At 46.5% G+C, this 8,736-nt stretch overlaps 1 protein-coding gene across 1 annotated transcript in view; it reads left to right on the top strand.

Moving 5' to 3' along the window:
- The first annotated feature begins 769 nt into the window (after positions 1-769).
- The window catches only part of STEAP2 (STEAP2 metalloreductase), a 32,463-nt gene continuing 24,496 nt past the window's right edge, over positions 770-8,736 (top strand). The window contains exon 1 of the mRNA XM_075558452.1: positions 770-848. The gene's annotated coding sequence lies outside the window, so the exon portion shown is untranslated. The remainder of the gene's footprint in view (positions 849-8,736) is intronic.

The following is an 8,736-nucleotide window of genomic DNA, read 5'->3' as shown; positions in this document are numbered from 1 at the left end:
CAGCTTCTGCCTAAAGAAAAAGGGATACCTGGCTACCTGGCAATCTGCTGCTGTGGGGCGGGGGTGGGGGTGTTTAAGGTCAGGGGAGGGGGGGTCCGGGAGGGAGATAGGCAGGTTCTCGGAGCTGAAGACCTTGGCACTGATCAGGGATCCCCTAACTCACGAAGCTTTCGCAGCCGGGGACCTTTCCTGGGAACCTCGCTTCTAAGCCTCCCGGCCTAATCCCGGATCGTGCGGGCGAAGCGCGAGTGAAGGTCAACATCATCAGATTAATCCCCGGAGTCGCTGGACTGTGAACGTCTTCCTGCCAAGGGATTTCTTAAACGTGGCTCATCCAGGGCATTTCTGCACGCGGCGTTCCCGGAACGCGGCTCGGCGCGAGGCAACGCACACTTACTCGGGAAAGTACCCTGAGAGCCGAGAGCCGGGCCAGGGCCTCGCAGCCAGAGGGGCGTCCTGGAAACGTCTAGCGTCGGAAGGCGGCCGGCCGGCCGGGGGGAAAGTGGGCTTAATTTTCCCGAGCCGACTCAAAAGGCGTCTGCGGGGGGCCTCGGGGAGCCCCGCGGGGAGCGAGCGGCGAGCGGCGGGGGCGCGCGGGGGCCGGGGGCGGGCCGCGCGGATCCCTGGCGCCGTCGCTCCCCGCGCGCCCGCCCGTCCTCCCGCCGGCCCCCGCGCGCCCCCGGCCCCCCGCGGCGCCGGCTCCTCCCCCGCGCTCTACGGCTCCCCCTCCCCGCGCCGCGCTCCCGCCCCTCGCGCCCCGCGCCTTCCTGGCGCGCGCCCCCGCGAGGCCGTCCTGGGCGCGCTCGCGCCGCGCTCCGTGGTCGCCCAGCCAGCCCCGGAGGCAGGCGGTGAGTAGCCGGCCGCCCGGTCGCCGCTGTGCGAGGCGCCGTCCGTAGGCCTGGAGCCCGGGCGGGCCCGCGGGGAGTCGGCGCCCAGCCCCGAGGGCTGCGAGGGCCGGCGGTGAGCGGGTGGCGGCGGCGGCGCAGTCGGAGTTGAGGGTCGGGATGCAGTGGGCAGCACGCGCGCCATCCCTCCCGCGCGCATCCGCGCCCTCTGCAGGCGTCCGCTCGGAACCTGCGAAGGTCCTTGAGCTCCAGGCACCTGGGCCGGCGGGGGGCGTGTGTATGTGTGTGTGTGGGGGGGGGCGTGCAGAGTGGGAGGGGTGCAGAAGGACCAGCCTGTTTCTCTTGCGCTTCCCCAAGCTCCTGCCAAGTCCTGAGGTTGGGCCCTGGGGGAAGGCGGCCGGGAGAAGCAGCAGCGTCCCCAGGGGAACGCGCCCCCAAAGGCAAGGACAAGCACGTTCCCCGCCGGCTCCCCGGTAGGCTGTGCACCGCTCTGGGCTGGTGCACTTCGTTTCCATGAAGATCCGTAGCGCAGCGCTCCTTGGCGAACGCAGGGTATTTCTAGTGGTCATTTTGTTTATTACCCAAGAATGCAACGGCGGTGTGTTTAAGGTCATTACGTGGCCTCTTCTTTTGAGTGTCCTCCGAATTCATCTTTCAGCCTCAGCCAAAACGTGCTGAAATGTATGCCCTAAAAATCATGCTCTTAAAATAGGGCAGAGAGATCAAGAGATTTCTATTTATTATCCCTCCCACCCCGTGGAGACATATTGGTGTCAGTTTTTACTCCCGGGCAGTTCGTTTTTAAATGGAAAAACTTACTCCAGGCCTTGGTTAATTAATCGCTCACGCCCTGTAGGAGCAATGGAAGGAAATGGAATTTCTACTCCTACACCACCCTCATGACTAGGATTACTATATTCTAGGCCCCTTGACAGTCCCTGGCCGTGAACCCTTGTTCTCTCAGGAAGTAAGAGCACCTTTCCCGCTCCCCAATACACTTTTCCACTTTTTATCTTTCATTGTGGTCTTCTTTATTTTCCCTTTCTGAATTTATTTTCCTCTAAGTTTTTTTTGTTGTTGTTTTCTTTTTGTAGTTAGTTCAGGGATCGTTTGTTGGCCGTTAGGAGTGTTTTCCAGTCTGTTGGGGCTCCATGCTTGCTTTGTTTTCATTCTGCATCTTTCCCTTGTGTCTCCAAAGGTAAAAGCTAGCTGAAGAAAAATATCCATCCTAGATATTTGTAGAACATTGAGGAATACAATCTGAAACGCATATGCTGTCATTGGTATCGATGCACATTTTTCTGCCTCTTGGCGCAAGTCAATCTTTGGAGGCAGAGGGATGAGACAATATCAGTAATGATTAAATGAGCAGGAAGGAAATCAAAAGCTTGATCCCAGCCACTTTTTATCATCTTGGTGCCACAGAAAATGTTCTTGTGGTAAATGAGCATCATTGTATTTTGTTACCAAAGAAAATCACAGGTGAAGATTAGTTTTTAAATTCTATAGAAAGAAGGCAATGCCAAAAGTTTGAAAGACTGAAACTGCAAGTATGATAAAGTACAGAGTCAAGACACAAAGAGGCGCATTTATTCTTGGCTTGGCCTGTAACCTTGACACCGAGTATCACCCAACCTGTCAGGGCCCATGTGTCTTAATCAGCATAATCAAGGGTCTAGCCTAGAAGTCTATTACATTTCTTTTAGACTCATCATTTTTTTGGTGCTTTCAGTGATGAAACCAAAACCAAATTCACTCTCATCTAGTTGGTCTGGCTCATAGTGACCCGAAAAGCACAGAGTATACTCACCTTTTTTTTTTTTTTGGAGGTGGGTGGAGTTTCCTAAACTTTCAATCTTATGGGAGTCAGCAGCCTAATCCTTCTCCCAAGGAGCCACTGGTGGGTTCTGACTGCTAGCGTTGGTTAACAGCCTAAAGTGTAGCTCATTATTTGGCCAGGGCTCTTTGCAGTCAATCATGAAGAATACTTATTTTATTCCTATTTTCTACATACCAAGTACTGTGCTAGACAGAGATGGTTATTCTGGGAAGGACAGGGGGTAGGGGGGAGTAGGGATAGTAAGGAAACATTGATATACAATGATTGCAAAGGAAAAGCTAACGAGGACCTATGAGTGAAAAATGAAAATACAAAAATGAGAATTATTCTACAAAAGAGACAAAAGGGCAGCATGGGCAAATCCCCAAATAGTGGGTAAATGATTGGTCTTTTTTACTCGAGATGCTGAAAGGAGAGTGTGGCTGGCCCACAAGGATGGTGATGAATTTGGAGAAGTGAATTTGCAGGGGTTAGTTAGTTCAGACCTGTTACGTCACGTTCGGGATTGTGACTTTCATTCTACGTGAACTAGAAAATCACAAACCAAGCAAATGAGTAGATTCGAACTTATAAGTGACCCTTTAGGACAGGGTAGAACTTCCCCTCTGGGTTTCTGAGAGTGTAACTCTTTACAGGAGCAGAAAACCTCATCTTTTTGCAAGCAGCTAGTGATTTCAAACTGCTGTCCTTAAGACCAGATGCCCAACATGTACAGGGCTTTCGGAGGGGATGACGTTGGATTTGCATTTTAAGACCAGGTGAGCTGGCCTGAAGAATGATTTGGCAAGGGCCGAAGGAGAAAGTAGGGAAAACCATTAAGAGATCTTTGCAGAGTTCAGGTGAGAAATGATAGGCAACCTCACCACCACCACCCCACCCCACCCCCCACCGGTGGCAGTGGAGAGAGACATAGGGCATCTTCTAGAGAACGGGAGTTGGCGAAGGTCCTATGTCAAAAGTGATCAAGGGTTCAAGAATGACTCCCATGTGACGTGAGACAGGAGGGTGAGAAGTTGTACCACTTTCTGAGAGGAGGAAAACGGGGGTGAGTGGAAACAAGTCTGGCTAGCAAGGAGTCCCACTTTGAACCTGCTCGGGTCAGCGTGCCCCTGACAGGAGGAAGGGATGGTTTTCTGAACCAAGTAGACAGACTGGCGTCTGATAGGTTAAGCTGGTGATTAGGCATTTAAGGTAAAACTATGAGTTTAGCTGGCGAATCTTTGTTTAGCAACTTTCACCTACTTGGATGCATATATAGATGATAGATGGGTGCATTCTTCCAGGACTGGGGTTTTGCCAGATGATGGAGAACACCCGAGTTGAGGAGCTTTTGCAAGGGGTACCACACATCCACAGAGGAAGAGGGGGAAGAACAACCAAGAGGAGGTTACTGGAGTCTGAGGCAGTAGTGGGAGCTCAGATCCTATGTCTTTTGATGTCTAGAATTGTTAGTGCGAATATTAGATTAAGATTGCCAAAGGGTTAAGAAATAGTACTTGGAGGTATTTAAAGTGACCCAAGAGTGACTGAGGTAGAATGGAGTCAAGAAGTCATTGCCTTTGAGAAATAAGCCCAGGAAGCAAGAGCAGACATAATGAGTGGCTCATCCACTTGGATGATGAAGTACAAGGGCAGAATGACAGCTGTCAGGGTCTTCGAGGGGAAGACTGTGGGGGGGGGGGCCAAAGTGTCCGGTGACACAGAATAAGCTAGAAGTCTGTAGATGATAACTTGGAGGATGGAGAGAGGGTTTTTGAGTTGCCATGAACCTCAAAAGTGTTGAGTGTTTGCAGGAGAAAAGAACAGGTCAGATGTGCCTTGCGAAGTCAAGAATATGCCGTCTGGTCTTCTGGCCCTGAAGGATTATATTTCCTTGGTTTAAAACAACAACAATGAAAAAGAATAGCCGTTGCTGTGGAGTTGATCCTAAATATGAGGATCTCGGGTAATTCGGAGTAGAACTGTCATCCATAGGGTTTTCAGTGACTGATTAAAAAAATTTTTTTTGGAACTAGCTCACCAAGCCTATCTTCCAAGGGACCTCTAGAAATCAAACTTCTTCCCATGTTCTCTCTGTTGGACGAGTTAAACTCAAGGCAGAGAGGTCAGCAAAGAGGGTTATGGCAACAGTATTTAGGGATTCCAAAAGAGTAATCTTGATGGACTTCCTCAAAGGACATGGAATGACCATGGGGCATATTAGGAAGATGTTTTAAGAAAATGGAAAAGTGTATTGATGAGAAAACAGCTAGAATAGTTATGCCAAGGGTTTTCCCCCGTCACGACCAGGTACCTGCTTTTTCTTCAGGTGTAGAAAGGACTATGGTAAGAAATTCCTTGGAAAATATTATCCTCTCTTCCCCACAGCCCTGCTCTTGCCGTTTTAGGCTTCTTTTGTTCTTAAAACTCGAAGAACATTGAAAAAGAATACAATTTGAGGCCCTCTGGGATGGCAGAACTCCGCTTTGACATGGTGTAAACCAGAGTGCCGTTGCTTTGTGGAAGGATTAGATGTGGAAACACTGCCCTCAGGTGCATATAGGCTTAGATGGAGGATATGTTGAGAAACAATAGCTTCACATTATGACATTTTTGTTTCTATAATTTGGTACCCATCTGTTTTTACTTGCCTTCACATAGCCAGGAATTCAATGTCTGCTTTCTATTATCAGAGTGTGAACATCGAGCCAAATGCCTGGTATACCGGACTTTTTCAGATTCTGGATGGGTGAGTGGATAGCAATGGCTGGGTGGATGGATAAGTAAAAATCATTATCATCTTTGATTATCGATTAATACCTAAATAGACATCATCTCCAGAGATCCTTCAAGCCAGCAGCATCCAGTAGGCAGTGGCGCTCTTTGTAACTGCAGGTGTTTGTAACCTCTTATAGAATAGGAAATTAGGGGGACAGCTTTGATAGGGCAAGAATTCCAGATCTACCACAGCTGACTATGAACACAAAGTTACTGAAACACAAGAACAACACAATTTGCCAGTTAATAAACTCATGTGTTTGTATTTCAAAGGCCCATCTGCAGCATGGTTATCAAATAAAGACATTATTCCATTTCTGGCGATAGCTTCTACTCCCAGCTTTATGTGTGACATATTCTTGATTATGTTAATGTCCAGTGTGAGAGAAATCCAGGCATTCCCCAGGACACATAATTCTGCTTGAGTGAACAGGATCTTGTTGCTCTAGTTTATTGAAGATAATTCTAAAATTGTATTAACTAAAGTCCTTGGAAAATAAAGTTGCCGTTATTTTGTTTTTTAATTGAATTTCTGAGTTAACCTGAATTTAAACAGAAAATCTTAATATTAATTGGAGTGCTTCCTGCCCCAGTAATGGCAGTTTCATTGTTTGGTAAAACTCGTGTTTAGTGATTGAGGACCTAGAAATATGTTAGAATGATATCTGTATACAGCCATAGTGCATACATGACAAACCTAGGAAATACCTTGGAAATGGCTTCTTTTAACTCTTTGTTATGAAAATTCTGCTTATATAAGGAGTTTTTAGAAAACATGGAGGTAACCCTGCTTTAGCTATAAGATAACTTTTATTGTGAACATTATTTGGTTGATTGTATAAAACATAAACGCAAAATTTGTTTACTGTTCTGGTCATGTATAAACAAAATTTCAAAGTCTAAATTGATACAGTTTTAAACAACTCACTGTTGCTCATTACTGTTGGAAAATTATTTTCAAAGAAAGATGAATGCCAATTACCCAAGAGCTTCAGCTGATGGAATTTAACAGTTTGACGTAAGTGGATTTTAATGTTCAAATCAACAATGAAGAGTGGCTGGACTGTATTATATTCAGGCATTTGTTCTCAAACATTTTTAATGTGCTCCAGGCTCATCCGGAGGTCTTGTTGAGGCATGGATTGCTAGACCTTAGTCTCCAGAGTGTCTGGCTCAGTAGGTCTGGAATGGAATGGAGAATTTGCCTTTGTAACAAGTTTGCAGGTGATGCCTGCTCCGTGTGCTGGCCCTGGAACCACACTGGAAGAGCAGCTCTGTTGGGGAATGGTATTCTTTCACAACCAAAATTGCCTCTTTGCCTTTAAGTGGTTTCTACAGGACTGAATAGCTTCCCAAAGGTAAAAACAGAACAAACCTTTGCCTCCCCAAAAGTCACTCATTTATTTCTAAATAGTTGACTTTTGTTTGTGTAAATACAGAGGATTTAGAGCTTACCTTAGGAAAGCCCAAAGGTTGTGATAGTAAAAATCACCACCAACTTAAGAAAATTGGAATGGGATGTTTGGCATTTCAACTCCAAAATGGATCTGTACCCTTGTGTATTGCATAACCTAACCTCTGGCATCTGCCTCTGTAGGGCCCTTGCTCAAGGGAGCTTTCTTCCCCTCTCTGTGAAGGTTTGCTTCCCAGGAGGGTTAGCGGGCACTTTACTATAGAGCACTTCCTAGTGTCTACCAGACTAGCAGTCATCAGATATTGCAGACCGGTTAAGTAACTTTTAATTGTAATCTATAGAAGATGGCCAAGTAAGATATCTTATTATCTATCACTGCTTCTTATTTTTAGAAAGTACATTTTGACATCGCAAGAGTAAGAAAAACAATACTCCCAAACTAGAAGGCAAGTTGAATAATTTTGCAAATAACCTCCGACTCTGCACATATTAATGTTACTTGCCAAAGGCTGGTGATAACTTGTATTGGGTAGCCCATGACATGACAGACGTTACAGTGAGGTCACAGAAAGGCAGTTTTCTGCTTAGGTTCCTTCAGATTTTAAGTTCAGGAGCCTCGGTGGTGTGCTGTTTAAGCACCCAGAAGCTAACGTAAAGGTTGGAGATTTGAGCACATCACTTGCTTTGTGGGAAAAGGGTGATACACTCCCATGAACAGGACAAGCTAGCAAACCCAGTGGGGCACCTACACTTGCTCTGTTTCAGAGTCTCTGTGAGTCAGAATCAAGTTGTGCTGGTTGTTGTTTTAATTTTGTTTCCTTTAATGCATTTAGGTTTTCTTTTTTTTAAATCATTTTATTAGGGGCTCTTACAACTCTTCACAATCCGTACATACATCATTTGTGTCCAGCACATTTGTACGTATGTTGTCATCATCATTCTCAAAACACCTGCTTTCTACTTGAGACCTTGGTATCATCTCCTCATTTTTCCCCTCCCTCCCCGCTCCCCTCTCCCCCTGAACCCTTGATAATTTATAAATAATTATTATTTTATAATATGTTACACCATCTGATGTCTCCCTCACCCAGTTCTCCGCTGTCCGTCCTCCAGGGTGGAGGTTACATGTAGACCTTGTCATCTGTTCCCCATTTCTCCCTCACCCTCCCTCCACCCTCCTGATATCACCACTCTCACCACTGATCCTGAGGGGTTCATCTGTCCTGGATTCCCTGTATTTCCAGTTCCTTTCTGTGTCAGTGTACATCCTCCAGTCCAGCCGGATATGTAAGGTAGAATTGGTTTGAATTTTTATTATGAATTAAGTGAAAGTTTACAGAGCAGGTAATGTGTACGTGTTTTGTTACAACTCATCCATTGTGATCCTCTCAGTGTACCACCACTTATCCCACTTCCTCCCTGTGTCTGGTCCTCCTAAGGCTGCTGTTTTTATCTTAAATGGTTGATTATTCTAACGTGGGGCTGAGTGCAGCACCAGATTTAAGGAGTAACCCTTCAAATTTCTGACTCTAAAAGTCTGTGACCAAGAAGCCTGGTCTCTTCAGATTTTGAGTTGTTCCCTACTTTTCTCATGCTCCTCCAGGACCGCTTCATGTGATCCTTTTAGAGCAGATGATAATGGTAGTCAGGCACCACCTAGTTTTCTGATCTCAGGGTTGTGGATACTGATGTGTGCGTAGCTCATTAATCCACTGGACTAATGGTTTCCATGTGCCTTTGGATTTTCATCACTCTTCTTTCCTTTGGGTTGGAAGAGGTCAATAGTTACACCATAAATGGCTGCTCACCCACTTTTAAAACCCAGCCACTACTTACTCACCCAAGTGGAATAGAGAACAGTGCCTCTGGGAAAAGCCAAG

This window comes from Tenrec ecaudatus, chromosome 9 (genome assembly GCF_050624435.1).
Source record: "Tenrec ecaudatus isolate mTenEca1 chromosome 9, mTenEca1.hap1, whole genome shotgun sequence".
NCBI lineage: Eukaryota > Metazoa > Chordata > Mammalia > Afrosoricida > Tenrecidae > Tenrec > Tenrec ecaudatus.
The sequence above is the reverse complement of the archived record's forward strand: the minus strand, read 5'-3'. Positions and strand labels throughout refer to the sequence as shown.